Source organism: Tachypleus tridentatus, chromosome 7 (genome assembly GCF_004210375.1).
Source record: "Tachypleus tridentatus isolate NWPU-2018 chromosome 7, ASM421037v1, whole genome shotgun sequence".
NCBI classification, from domain to species: Eukaryota; Metazoa; Arthropoda; class Merostomata; order Xiphosura; family Limulidae; genus Tachypleus; species Tachypleus tridentatus.
This window is the reverse complement of record NC_134831.1, coordinates 75,454,667-75,470,186: the sequence shown is the minus strand read 5'-3', so window position 1 is coordinate 75,470,186 and position 15,520 is coordinate 75,454,667. Positions and strand designations below refer to the sequence as shown.

Sequence of the window (15,520 nt, the reverse complement as noted above, 5' to 3'; positions counted from 1 at the left end):
CCTCATCATACCAAACATGCTCGTTCTTTCAGTCGTGGGGGCGTTATAACGAAGCGGGGAATCCCTCTATTCGTTGGTAAAAGAGTAGCCCAAGAGTTAGCGGTTGGTGCTAATGACTAGCTGCCTTCCCTCTAGTCTTACACTGCTAAATTAGGGACGGCTAGCGCAGATAGCCCTCGTGTAGATATGTTACGACTTGTGGTTTTTTCATGCAATGGAACTGCTGAGTTATAGAATCTGGTTCTACAAGGTACTCTAAAGTGTGTATTTTCATATATACAAATATCTACCAGAAATATTTTGAGTTACCATACTTCATAGATTTCAGAAATGTTATGCAGAGGAAGTAAAAGTACACAAATTTACACATAAAAAGTATCCTTTATTTGCTATAACTAAATTATTTGTTTCTATTACTTACCAGCTGGCTTTGATCTGCATTATAACCCTGACTGGCTTTCTGGGCTAGAAATAAACTTATACAAAGGACAAGTAATAGAAAAAAAATAATAAATACCATATTTACAGGCTAAGCCAGAGAAGAGTCCTAATATAGTATACTACAATTTTTAGACAAACGTATTCAAGGAAAATAAGTCCATAAAATATCTTAAATTCAGTGGTGGATTTAAGATTGTGTAGGCCCAGGAGCTAATAATTTTTTGTGGGTCCTATACAATTTTACATAGAATACAATTATCAATGTTTGCTCATTAAGACCAAGTACTCCTACCTAAATACTCCACTGACTAAACTGTAAAAGCATCTGTACCATCTCTTGAAATAAGTATGACCCCACTCCAGAAAAACGTAACATAAAAACATGACCAAGTAAGTGGAAGTTTTTTTAAAAGAAGTGTTGTAGTAAATAACCTTTGTTTAAAGTGGAGGATTAGTACCTACATAAAATTTTGTTGTTTTTTTTAATAACATGTATATGAAATAGTAAGATATGTGGATATTTCATATTATTAAAAGAGTTTACAAGCATACAAATAGCGTTCGTGTGTGTTTCCGCACGCTTATCTCGAAAACTAACAGACCGATGTACACAAAAATTTCACATAAGATGAGAAGCCAGTATGAGGCAGCTCTTCCAAAATTTAGTCCGTATCCTAATCCATATCCGAATTATGGATAACTTTGAAACATTTTTATAATGTAGTGATAGAGCATTTTCGTGGTTTTGGATTAATAACTCTGTAAAGTTCGTTTGAATTTCGCACAAAGCTACTCGAGGGCTATCTGTGCTAGCCGTCCCTAATTTAGCAGTGTAAGACTAGAGGGAAGGCAGCTAGTCATCACCACCCACCGCCAACTCTTGGGCTACTCTTTTACCAACGAATAGTGGGATTGACCGTCACATTATAACGCCCCCACGGCTGAAAGAGCGAGAATGTTTGGCGCGACGGGGATGCGAACCCGTGACCCTCGGATTACGAGTCGCACGCCTTAACACGCTTGGGTATGCCGGGCCTCTGTAACGTATGATGGGATTTGTACCAAATGTCATGGGTACATTAAAACTGAAATTCCTCATTACACTATCGAAAATTATCCGAAACGTTGACCATTCGTGATCTGAAAAGAAGGATTTTCTTAGTTTTTGAAGGTGAAATTTGACACCTAATATAAACACATGCATTCTCGAATAGGAGCAACGAGCGGAGGGTATTCAGTCTCTCTGATTGCTCTTGTTTTTAAATGCTTTAGTTCGAGACTGTGTTTTTTAGGGTTTTTACAGTTAGTTTTAGGAAGTGTGTAATGGTCGTCACAGCTAATTATGGGCTCACTCAATTTTCAGATTCACCAATTTTACGTTTTCAATCTTGACTTTAACTAGAGAATCAATTAAGGATGCTTCCGGCAAATTTGTTTTATTTGACCAAAAGCATATGTTTTATTCTTTTGTGTGCCAAAAATCTCTGATAAACACTATCATAAGAAGATATATCATTGCTGAAGAAATCCCCAGTTAGTGAAGTCCTTTATCGTGTGGTTTGATGGGCTCTTTTTATGATCTAGAAACTTAAATATCAAAGCAACAAAGTTAGCAGACCAACTAATGGCCAACCTCTGTACAACCGAACTTGTCAAGCAGATGATCCATGTCAAACCGATGTCTACTGACATCAGGACATTTATGGCAGGAGTCTATTCAGGAGCCCCACCATTGGGAAGCTGTGGTGCTACTCCCAGTGATTCTTGTAAATATGTATATGTCTTGCAGATTATTTTTATTTAACTATTTTATTCCTGTAATTTCTTTCAGAATTTCGGTATGTAGTTAAAGTTTACATTTTATATTTAGATGTGAGAGTTTCACGTTCATTTATGTAGTATATATATATATGTATGTACGCATACTATATCGTGAGTAATAATATGACCATGATATATATGGAATTATTGATTTTTATGAATACACATGGATTTTGTCTGAGGTTTATTTTCAAGTGTGACTTTCACTATTAACTGAAGAGTTTTGTATTTATTTCCCTGATTGACGAGTTGATTTCTTGTATTTAAACATGTGACGTGTACTTGATACTTATATATTATTTTAATGTAAGGTACTATATTTTTCGCTCTGAAAGCGATTTCTATCATTATGATGTTTTCCTCAAGTGTACTTGTATTATTTCAATTATTGTTGCAAAAGGTCTGTTTGTAATTTACAATTTTTGTAAAGGACATTTTCTCTTTTGTTTTGTTTTCTGATCATGCATTGTGCATTAGACCGATTTGTTTTAAAGAGGTAGATTGCCTTTGATAAAGGGCATTTTTGTATTAATGTTTATATTTAAAACTTGATGTTTATAATTGAAGGGTAATTTTTCTCATTGCCAAAGAATAATTTGAACATGTAGTTTTCAATGCTAAACGGTTAACATAAATATAATTTATTTTTTAAAGAGTAATTTGTACATGTGTGTATATGTGTATATCTTTTTGAAGGTTTTATTTTCGGATTATGCAGTATTTTGTGTTGAAAAAGCTTATTTATCACATTTCTTTTGTTTAAAAGAGTATGTTTCAAATACGTACCCATGGTTTGAGGGTTGTGACAGATGTGGTACAAAAATATTTCATGAAGTGAGAAAGGGTTAACATAATTCTTGACCAGTGCAAAACTGAAGTTTATTGGTTTTAAAACTAAAAGTTTATTGTTAGCTTGGAACAAGTCTAAGGTAACAAAGACAGGAATTGTGTTATAGTGTTTTTCTATATAAAATGTTTACTTCTGAATATGTGTAGATTTTCAAATAACACACGGTCAAGAACAGTGGCGGCGCCAGGGGGGACGGGAAGCTTGAACCCTCCAAATGAGCCAAACCCCTCAGCCCCCCAATATCGTTACCAACATATATTCATAAAATATGGAAAACACAATCGTCGTTGTTGCTTAACAATTAACATCAAAGAGACATAGATCTGTAGAACTCAACGTCTTCATTAAGACGGAAGTATGTGTCATGTGTCCCATAGCAACGTACTGAATGCACTGAAACTCATGTGTTGTATTGCCGCTCCCTGTGTAATGCCATGCTATCTTGAGCTTTGACGAAGATTAGACAACCACGTTGATTTTAAGTTACAACAGATCATCAGGGATTTTATTTGATAAACCAAAGGTTTCACATGTATTTACCCATTAATTTCATTTATCTTTTATCAAAAGTAAAACATAGCATGCATGTATAAGTGTATTGTGTATAGATCAAAACTATGAAGCATTTAGCTGGTGTTGTGTTCTATGTGAGATCATTTTGCATTGTGTATCAGCCATCCAAAATTGTACTGATGATTGTGGCATACACTTAATTAACTCACTTAATTGTGACTTACAATCCAATTAATGTTATACTTATCATTAGATAATAACCTTATATGTTAACTGAACAAATAATACTCCTAAACAATTCTAGAATGAAATTTGAAATTGTCATTGGACTATTTAGAAGTGCCTAATTTAATGTAATGTAGTAATTACATTATTGTAACAGGTGCTTGTCACACTTATGATAATAAGAATATCACAATCACAGTTTGGCCTGTATGAATAATGTGAACTTATGAAGAAACCAGCCTTTCTGTGAAGATCAACTGATATTTAGACATTTTGTTTTGGTGCTACTATGACCATTCAATATCCATGTCGCGGGTTTGCTTTGTTCGAGCACGCGATTCCCGCCTCGAACACCTTAAGCATATGATCACTGAGCCACTGACCATGGCGTACGCTCCGCGTACGGCTAACGATCGGCTGAGCCCGATCGAGATCCATATGCCAGCCACACTCCACACTCACTCTCATTAGCTGCCCACAGTTTTATAACATGCCCTATCAAAGCTGTGTTTGTGTTCCCTAATTAGCCCTGTAATTTTACATTATCACTACCCTCTAATGAAGTACTTGTGCTATATGGTTAAAGATAAACACTTTCTCTAACAGTATTTCACGAATATGTTCTGGATTTTCATGTGCTATTAATATAATTTGGTGATTTCAATGCCGCAGAGCAGTTGTTCGTACTGTTGAACTATGTTTAGTTGTTATTTGTTCCTTATTCATGAAATGACCCAATAGTATGTATATTATATCTTTTTCCTTATATTTCGATGTTTAAAATGAATATCCTTTGTAAGCCCTAATGCCAATATAAGGAGAGAAATCCCATTCTTTTCATACAAAGTAACACAACTTGGAATGAAGAAGTGATACTAGCAGTCAGACGGTTCGGGGGTCACTTTGACATTCGCATGCTCTGTATAAAAGGGAGTTATGTTTGTTTACGTGGCTCTCGCTCTCTCTGGTACTCGGCCTCACACTGGAACATACACTCAGTTTCGATTAATAAAAGGAAGTCAAAATCAGCGACATGTTTTCAAACAAGGACACCAACACACAAGACAAGAGTCAGACATCACCCACCAAAACATAGGGTTGATTATATAACACTACCTGCTACCCAAGAAGAGGCAGCGAGTAGATGGTCCTACAAACACATATGGCACAAGTGAGGAGGAAAGTGGTGATCGTGATGATGATAATGCAGACACGACTAGTGCGGGACCCCAGCTGCAAGAGGGCACCAGTCACACCCAGGGTGAAAAACTATCACCAGGACCCAAGGACCTGAGCCAGCTTCCAGATGGTGGTCCTACATGTTCAGACTTGAAGAGATACCCGGCTACAGAATACAGCAGCCAGTACAGGTTATTCGACAAGAATTGGCGTGATCAGCACTCGTGACTGGAGTACTCTGTGACCCAAGACGCTGCATTCTGCTTTGCATGTCATCTTTTTAGTCACACACACTTCAGTAAACTGAAAAGTCCTTCACCCATAAAGACTTCCTGAACTGGAAGAAGGCGACTACATCACTGAAGTCCCATGATAACTCTGCAGGACACAAGTTTGCCATGTAAGCTGGGACAGAGTTTAAATTGTAGAAAACAAAGGGTGCAAGGATCCAACATGCTCTCGATGCAAGTCATGCTAAAACTCTGGAGAAAAACCGACATTACATAAGAACCATGATAGATGCACTGCTCTACACAGCCTGCCAGAATGAAGCCCAGAGTGATAACAGGGAAGGTAGTCAGTCAGATAACAGGGGAAATTTCCTGGAACTTCTTGACATGATTTCCAGGTATGATGAAATCATGAAGAAGAAGCTGAGTGGTCCTGGCAATGCCAAGTACACGCACCATAATATCCAAAACGAACCGCTTGACATCATAGCTATAATGATCAGGAAGGATATCAGCAAAGAAGTCATGAAAGCTGAGCATTTTTCTCTAATGGTGGATGAAACAAAGGATGTGAGCAAATAAGAACAGCTGTCCATTGTGGTAAGGTACCTCCACCAACAGAGCCTTCACGAGGAGTTCCTGGACTTCACAGCTGCTGATGGTCTGGATGCAGATTCATTGCTCAAGAATATCATGGGGACTCTGGCTAAATGTGGTATTGACCATAATGCCTGCATTGGCCAGTTCTATGACGAAGCTGCAGTCATGTCAGGGCACATCAGTGGCATACAGGAGAGGTTCAGGAGAGAGGTGTCTCAGGCTGTGAATGTCCACTGCCAAGCACACAGGCTCAACCTTGTGCTAGTTGATTGTGTGCACAACGTCCAGGCTGCAGCAGAGTTCTTTGTGACAATTCAGAAGCTGCACAAATTCTTCTCTACATCGGTTGTGCATGAAGAATTTCTGAAGGTACAGAAGGAGCTTGAACCCGTGAATCAGCACATAGAGTTGAAGTGACTGTCAGACACAAGATGGGCTTGCCAACATGCTGCTTGTCCGGCTGTGAAAAGAACTCTCCCTGCCATTGTGACAACCCTAAAGCGTCTTGTGGAGGGGAACAATGTCCACAGAGCCACTGAATCAAAGGGCCTGTGCATCCTCCTAGATCAGCAGTTCGTAACCAGTCTGATGGACATAGAAAAACTACTGCTGATGACAAAACAGCTATCAGACCAACTCCATTATTATAATTTACCATCTATACTTCATATTGATGGCATTTTGGGAAGCCCTACCACAGTTTAGCTCAGTTCGCCTCCAACGAAAATATCTTGGCGCCGCCACTGGTCAAGAAGAACCATTAATTTGGTCTTCTGAAAAACACTGCAAAAAGTGAGTTTATTTCAGGATTTTGGGACAATGTCCTTCAATAGCTGTACCGGTAATTTTTAGAGGTTTTGGACCTACCTATGTGAAACGAGAATGACCGATCATGTGTCGTGCAGTTGTGCTACATAAATGAGAAAGTTTCCTCTGTAGAAATTTTTAACTTACGTTAAATTAGTTCTACTCACGTCTTCCTAACGTATAATTGAAAGTCTTACTCTAGCTTGACCTTGGAAAGCGACCTTTTATGCTCAAACATGTACATACATTGTTTTTATGTAAAGTATTTTATTAAAGACTGTTCATTTTGTTTACTACTTCTTGTCAAGTCTCTTTATTTCTTTTTGAATATTCTCAGTTAGAAATTCCATATTTTGATCGAATCTCCACTTAACAAATTCTTGCGATATAGCTCCAAAGTATTTTAAGTTCACCACGGTAGATAGAAACATATTTTCATGTCTCTACGAACGTCCGAGAAATACTTGTTTTGACTTATTTTTAAACTAATCTTGATATGAACAGTTCTTTTTATTTATGAAGTTCAAGCTGTTATTTGGTAGAATAAATAATAAGTGTTTTTTTTGCATATGTATATAACAGGAGTACTCTATAAATGTATGGAAGACAATAACAGTTCAATTATATATTTTGAGATTTTTAGATTAGCTAATAAGAAAAACATACACGAAAGTAAACTTTAAATTTTATTAGTTTTTTTTAGAGGTTTAAGCAGAAGAATTTACGCGAAGGAAAATGTGTTTTAATACAAGAAAAGACAAACTTACTCTACGTTTTTCGAGATTTGCTTCGTTATTTCACATACCTTGACAGGTGAAAAGTTAGCAAGTTTAACTCTTTTATCCTAATACCAAAGTTCTGTTCACTTAAGTTCTCGTGTTTAACAGTTATAATTAACACACAATCTCCAAGAAAACCTTGCAAATATTTTTGTTGCGAACGCAGCTTTTATCACGAGAAATATATTTACTATGCCTGAATGTATAACTGCCTCATTCGATTAGAGTGAAAACTGTTTTTCTTTACTTAAAATATTCTATTTTGATTTCCACTAAATCTTACAACGATATATGTTCACTGATAAAGATCTTTAAAAACAATAAACGCATAAAACAATTTTGTTGTCATTCTTATGGCATGTAAAACACACCACACATTTACTTTTCCTTTAATTTAGAAAAGTTAACAGTTGTTGTCCTCGTGTATTCGCACACTGTCAATTATTATTACTTCTCCTCAAGGCTTTAGTGTATAGGTTATTGTGAGGCCCGGCATGGCCAAGCGTGTTAAGGCGTTCGACTCGTAATCCGCGGGTTCGAATCCAGGTCGCACCAAAACGTGCCCCCCCCCTTCAGCCGTTATAATGTGACGGTCAATATATTCGTTGGTAAAAAGAGTAGCCCAAGAGTTGGCGGTAATCACTAGCTGCCTTCCCACTGCTAAATTAGGGTAGCTTCGCGCGAAATTCAAAACAGTTATTGTGATTTCACGTACACATCTCATGGATTCTGCGCTTGGACAGGGTAAAGGAAGGACATACCTCTGAAAGGCTCTAGATTTCTACGTGTTATATTTTGCTTCATATTTTGTTAGTGTTTTTACTTTTCACTTCGAATTTTAGTTTTACGCCAGTAGACAGAAGACCTTATTACGATTTGAATTGGCCCAAGACAGGAAATACCCCTTCGCTAAACAACGAGGCGACATGCCGGTCGGGGAGTCGGAGATCAGGGAAAGCGATGTAGCGTCTGAGACTGAGGGAGCAAGCCCGTCTGTTTCAGGGACAAAAAGTAAGTCTAGTGACTGTGGCCAAACAGATAATGATAATTTAAAATTAAAATCTTTAATGTTCATAGCCGAAAAAGAACTAAAAGCTAAGTTAACGCCGGTTAAAGAAAATACTGTCAGGACTCGAAAAAAACGAAAACTAGTAAAAGATATTATGATTTCAGCATGTGAAGACAATGTACCTAAGACTACGGTTATAGACTTTAATATGCCAAAAACTAGCAGTACTAGCAACCCAAACCCCACCCTGGATATTCAAAACACAAACATGTTCAGACAAAGACGAAGTTCTTTCTGACGACGAAGGCTTCACGCTTGTGCAGACTCGAAGTCAGAAAAACAAATTAAACAAAGAACAACCACCACAGACACACATTCACAAATCGCACCAAAATCACCTAAGCACGCAGTTATAATCCAAGGAGTTCCTGGTAGTTACAACCAACCACAATTGGCCAAAGAAATATACAGGTGCAAACCTAATACAAAGATTACTAATATTAAGCGTCTGCCCAGAGGCGGTGTTCTGGTTCAAGGACAGGAACCCGCTGACTTAAACAGTCTACTAAAAGCTTGGCCTGCAGACGCATTTAAAACAGGAAGCATTACAATACACCTACCAGGAACTAAACCAACACCGAAATCTTTTGTGATACGAGGTGTACATAATTCAATAGACATAGAAGACGTTAAGGAAGAGTTAAGTACACAAAACATAAAACACATTTCAGTTGAGCGTATAATTTCAAATATTACTAAAAGACCCACAAACCTAATCAAAGTAGTCACAGACAACAGCCAGGATATTACACAATTCATTAATAATGGTATCACTATGTGGTATCATAAGTACACAGTAGAACAAACAAAAACACCAGCAGTGGTTGTCACACAGTGCTACCAATGCCAAAGGTTTGGACATGTAGCAGCAGCATGCCAAGCAAATGCGCGTTGTGTGGGCTGTGGGGAGAATCACCACATTACACAGTGTACAAAACAGAACCCCAAACCCAAATGCTGCAATTGTGGGGAAGAACACACGGCAAATTATAAAGGTTGCCAGAAATATAAATCCATAAAGACACACTTATACGAAATTAAAAATCCCAACATGAACAAGCCGCCACCACCACGAACAATTAAGGAACCCACACCTACCACTCCAGCACCACAAAGTACAACTACACAGACAAACACATACGCTGCAGTGGTTAAAAATTCATCATCCCGACATGAAAAACCAGTACCAAGTGAAGAGGAAATACCAAAACCACCTCAAAATACACAACCAACAACAATTGAAACAGCATTGACATCTGCCATAACTTCCACCTTCTCGGAAATAATGGCAGAATATTCAAATCCCACAAACACCAACAGTCTCACAGACATAATTGTTAAAATCATATTGAAAAACATACACAAGTTCTTGCCGCAAATTTTAACCTCCATCATAAACTCTACTAGACATGGATAACTTCACAGTTCTACACATCAATATCCAGGGTGCTCTTGCTTCCAAGAAACATGAGATTGAAGATACAACAAGCTCCATAAAACCTGATGTAATCATAATTAGTGAAACTCTTCTATATAACTACCATAGATTTAAATTAAACGGCTACTCTACTATTAGACATGACAGGAAGGATAATAGAGATCCAAACAGAGGTCTTTTATTATTGTATAAGACTGAACTTATAGTTCAGGAACTTACTATCCCTTCCAGTAATGAATCTATAGTTATTAATGTAAAAACGCAAAATCAGACAGACGTTACTGTGGCGGGCATCTACTGCTCGCCTAGTACCGTGTTAGATGTAAATCTATTGAATATATTGTATAATAGCAACTGTAATCTTATTATTATCGGCGACCTAAACAGTAAACATATAGCATTCAACTGTCGTTGCTCAAACGCAAATGGCAAATTACTTTATCAATTTCTGGACGAATCAAACATGACTTTATTAAACGATGCAACACCGACACATATCTCGTACGCACATGGCACCAGTGAAATACTGGACCTATGCCTGTGTTCGTCAAATATGAGTCGCAAATTCGTAAATTTTCATGTTGGTCACGATATAGATAGTGACCACCTTCCAGTTTGGTGTATCTTCAATCTCACCCCCACTTAAATAAAATCATAGTGAGAGACCAACTGAACTACAAAAAAGCTAATTGGCCAGTTTTCCAAACTATATTAAATGAAACCTTACCTCCAGAAATACTACATATTGCCGCGGACGCATCAGATATAGATGCATACTGTCATATCATCTCTGAGTGTCTAAAACATGCAGCCAACAGTTCGATACCGAAACAAAAACACTTCACAACAACTCATTCATGGCAACCACATAAAGATATAATACACTTAATTAAAACAGACGTATACTCCGCAGACAGTACATTCAAAATCGAAACCCCACACTTAAAACTCAGATAAACACAATAAGAAATAAAATACGAAACTTAATCAGACAACAGAAACAAGAAAACTGGGACACCTTCTGTTCCGATCTAAATCATAAAACTGATCCTAAACAATTCTGGACACATTTGAAAAGATTTACAAACACAGGAACAACAAACACAGTATATCCACCACTGGAACTGGATGGAGAAACAGCATACACTAACACAGAAAAGCCGAGATATTTAAAAACACCTAGAAAACACGTTCAAAACACATCATGAACCAGACATGAACAGATACTTTTATAATACAGTCACAAACTTTATTGACCAAAACAGAAGCATTTTTACACCTAAATTTCCAGTCAACAATATTACACACCAAGAAAAACAAAAGACTGGAGCACTCATCAACTGGTAAAACATATCACTGTTACAGAAGTAGTAACTGCTATTAAAAACACAAAAAACAAAGCTCCTGGAGAAGATGGTATTCAAGCTATCCTCCTAAAACAAGGCACTCAGAGATTATATGAACACCTAACAGCGCTATTTAATCTCTCACTATCAGCTGGATATATCCCCGTTTCTTGGAAGGAAGCAATAGTATTAATGTTCCAGAAAGAAGGAAAGTCAGCGAATAAACCAAACAACTACCGCCCGATTAGCTTAACCAGTTGTATTGGCAAAGTATTAGAGAGGATAATTAGTAATCGTCTGTCAGTTTACTTAGAAGAAAATTCAAAATTACCAGAAATTCAAAACGGATTTCGAAAAACCGCCAAACTACAGACCACCTGATTCGACTTACAGAATCAATTACCGACAGCTTCAACAAAAAAAAGAATGCACTGTAGCTTGCTTTCTCGACATTGAGAAAGCATTTGACACAGTGTGGCATAACGGCTTAAGACATAGATTGCTTGAAATGGCATTACCCCAGGAAACTATTCGCTGGCTGTCCAACTTCCTGGATAACAGAATGTGTAAAGTAAATGTAAATGGGGCCCACTCAGGGTCCTTTTCACCCGAAGCAGGAGTCCCGCAGGGAGGGGTTGTTAGCCCTATATTATTTATCATGTACGTGAGTAATATGCCTCTGTCGGACCTAAATTTAGGTTATGCATCACAGTTCGCTGACGATGTAGCAGTCTGGAAAAGTGCCCCCACTCCGTCAATAGCAGCAACGAACCTACAACCAGTCCTAAATAACATCGAAGAATACTGCCAGAAATACAGAATCAAAATTAATATTCCAAAAACCCAAGTCATAGTATTCAGCAGACTGAATAAGCTGAAAAAGATCCACCAAAACTCTATATGAATGGATCACTTTTACTGACTGCTACTTCTGCTAAATTTCTAGGTCTAACCTATGACTCAAAATTAACGTGGCTACCACATATTAAAAATGTACTGACACGAATCTGGAAAAGAGCAAACTATGCAAGAAGTCTCTCAGGTAAAATCCAAGGAACATCACCAGACAACATACTTAAAATCTACAAAACGTACATTAGACCAACAATAGAATATGCATCACCTGCCTGGATTAACATAGCACCCACACATGTACAGAAACTTCAACGTATACAAAATTCTGTACTAACTTCAGCATACAAAGTACCACGTAGCACCTCAACCACATTCATGCACAAGTATGCAAACATAGATACAATAGCTGAAAGACTCTTGCATAATTCTCTAAAATATTTCAATAAGAATTGGCACAAAAATGACTTAATGTGTGATCTCGACAGATATCACGTACATGATGTAAATGGTACTAAATACCTCTCCCCTTTTAACATATATTTAAGAAATGTAACACAAGCTGGCCACTATGCACTAGACACTTAGTCCTTGTTTCTTTTATTTTTATAATTATTATTTTCTTTTTTTAATCATTATTATTATTTTTATTTTCTTCTCTTTTTGAATTATTATTCAAGTATTGAATAATAATAATTATTATTACTTTCTTTTCTGTGTGAGTGTTTGTGTTACTACAAGTAGTAGTAGCATTCTCTCAATCGAGAAAAAGGAGAAAAAGTACAAAAAAAAATATATATATATGAAAATACAAAAAAAAAAAAAAAAAAAAAACTCCTTGTTCGTCCATGCATGGACTGAGCCCTGAAATGGACCTGAGTATGATGTTATACTTTTACTCTGGCCCAAAGCTTTAAAAAAAAAAAAAAAAAAAAAAAAAAAAAAACCCTAAAGACAGACGCTATAATCGTTCGGGAGGGAGGAAGAGGTCAAATGTACCTGACCCTCCTGGGTATTTAACAACATCAATACCCAAATACCCACACAGTCAAACTACACATCTCATTGCTACAGAATCTGAAGTTGTGTTATAAAAACAATCAATGGTTACAAAGTCCATTTTTGCGCTAGAAAATGGGTTTCGATAGCAGTAATGGTCAGAGTACGGATAACCTATTGTGTAGCATTGTGCATATTTAACCAATGGCCGACTCTGTAAATACAATTTTTTTTTTAAATGTATAAAGGTTGTAATCCCATAGTAAATATTCATACGTCAGTTTTTCTATCTCTTTTAGATGTGAAACCAAAGTTTATGGCAATGAATTTAATCAACATGTTCCCTTACAATTATGTTGATTTGTCCTACATATTCGAAGCTACATTTTTACACCGGCTGAGATAAACAGTAATTTTAGTGATCCAAGTTAAATAAATTTTAGTGACCCAAGTTATCTTTATTAGAGAACCGATTTGTAACTTTCGCAAGTTTGCTATTTTAGGGTTAACTTCCACTTGGTGAGAGTTAAATCCGACGATAATGTGATCAAAGCGAAATTTTAGTTTTGTTTTTCCAAAAGAAACAGCAACACCAGGAAAAATATTTTATATTGTTTATTAAATAGTGGAGAGGTTTTCTTCGGGTAACCATGCAACTTTTCAACTTCAATAGTTGTCCAAAGTATCGTTGTGCGACAGTACGATCATGTCAACCATTGTTGTAATTCCAGCTTATTAACCCCCACCTTTATATAACGAATCAATATAATATGGCTCTAATGATACTTACTGTCATGGTAAAGTTTCTTATAACTGAGAGCATCATTGACCGTGTGTAACATTACTTTTAATACGTAGCATATGTCAACGATGTAGTGCAGGTCAGTTTTAGGTACATACCAAGCTATGGAAAACCATATTCAAGTGTAAGAATTACATTTTAAAAGTAATCCGAGTAACAGATGAATGTATTAGAACTAAGAACTTATTTTGCTTGTTTATAAAAGGATAACAGGGAATCTATTTTTTATCTCGAAGAAAAACAAAAGTATCATTGTGGTATTGCCAGATTCCTGGTTTTTCTATACAATTTTCTAATAGTTTAGATGAGGACTTCTCAAACTACGGAGAACTAATGTTGGTAGTATCTGACACAATAGACATAAAAAAAAATATCATAAAATCTGTAATAAGCCATATCTGTTCTCCTCACTTACAGGTTCATCCTCCACTTGCACAGCTTCACCCGTATTTTCTTCCTTTAAACTAACAAAAATGATACATTTTCCTCATTCATGCTAGAGAGAAAAAAAAATTAAACGCATTTTTTGAATTAATGAGTAAGTGTTAAAAATATGAATTTTGTTACTGGAATGTTTAAGTCCTGGATTTGCAATTTAAAAAAAATAAAAAGTGGTATGCAAGCCTGAAATGTTTGAGAATTATGGACTTAGCTTCTAAGCCTCCCATAAAAATGTTGGCAAAGATTGGGGCTGTCTTTATGAAGAAACCATTATTAAATTCAAAATAATTGAGATTATGAACGAGTCTTTCTTAGTATACAATTTCTGTGCATATTTGTTTTATCAAATTTCAATAAAACAAATTCAAGAGCTGTCAGGCATTCATTTTATGTGTAAAGGTCCATGGTCCAAAGAAATGACTTATTTATATATTGATTTGTGGTGTTGACACTAATAAAGTATTGTGTTTTTAATACACACATGGAGAAACGTCTTTTGATATGGTGGTTGAAGTGAGAATGCTAGGCTTCAGTTGACATATCAGTGTTAAACATTATGACCAGGATTGCACATTTAGTTCCACACATCCATAGCAAAAATTTCCCCATGTTTTGTGGAAACTTGAATTGCTTATATATAAGATTACTTAAATTTGTGTGTGCAATCTATTTACCTGGAACTTGAAAAAAAACAACCCAAGAAAACAGTTAAACATTCACCATTTTTTCTTTTTGTGGTTCCTCTCCACACTATATGCAAGAATTGAAAATACCTTCTTATAAATCTGAACTTAGAAAATGCCGCATACAGTAACACGAGTGCGGGTGTGTCTTCAAATTTCCTGCACCTACCAGTTTCAAGCTTCTGATAATTAACGAAATACCAAAACATGTCGTTTTCTTTCATATTTGTGCTAGTTCCAGGTTAACTGAACAACCATTACAGCTATCAAATAAGTGTGCTAAATAACTGGAGATTCACCCATGATATGATTCACAGTAATATTAAATCTTATGTAACTAAGTCGACATTAAGCAGATTAAGACAGAAAACATAGACCAAAATGCATAATCTTTATTAAACAAGGATGCTGCATGTGATCGTCCAGTTACATAATACGTTTGTTT

The 15,520-nt window shown here is 36.4% G+C and overlaps 1 protein-coding gene across 2 annotated transcripts in view; it reads right to left on the bottom strand.

The window, feature by feature from the left end:
• LOC143255999 (dual specificity calcium/calmodulin-dependent 3',5'-cyclic nucleotide phosphodiesterase 1A-like) overlaps positions 1–15,520 on the bottom strand; it is a 463,989-nt gene that overhangs the window by 301,105 nt on the left and 147,364 nt on the right. The window lies entirely within an intron of this gene.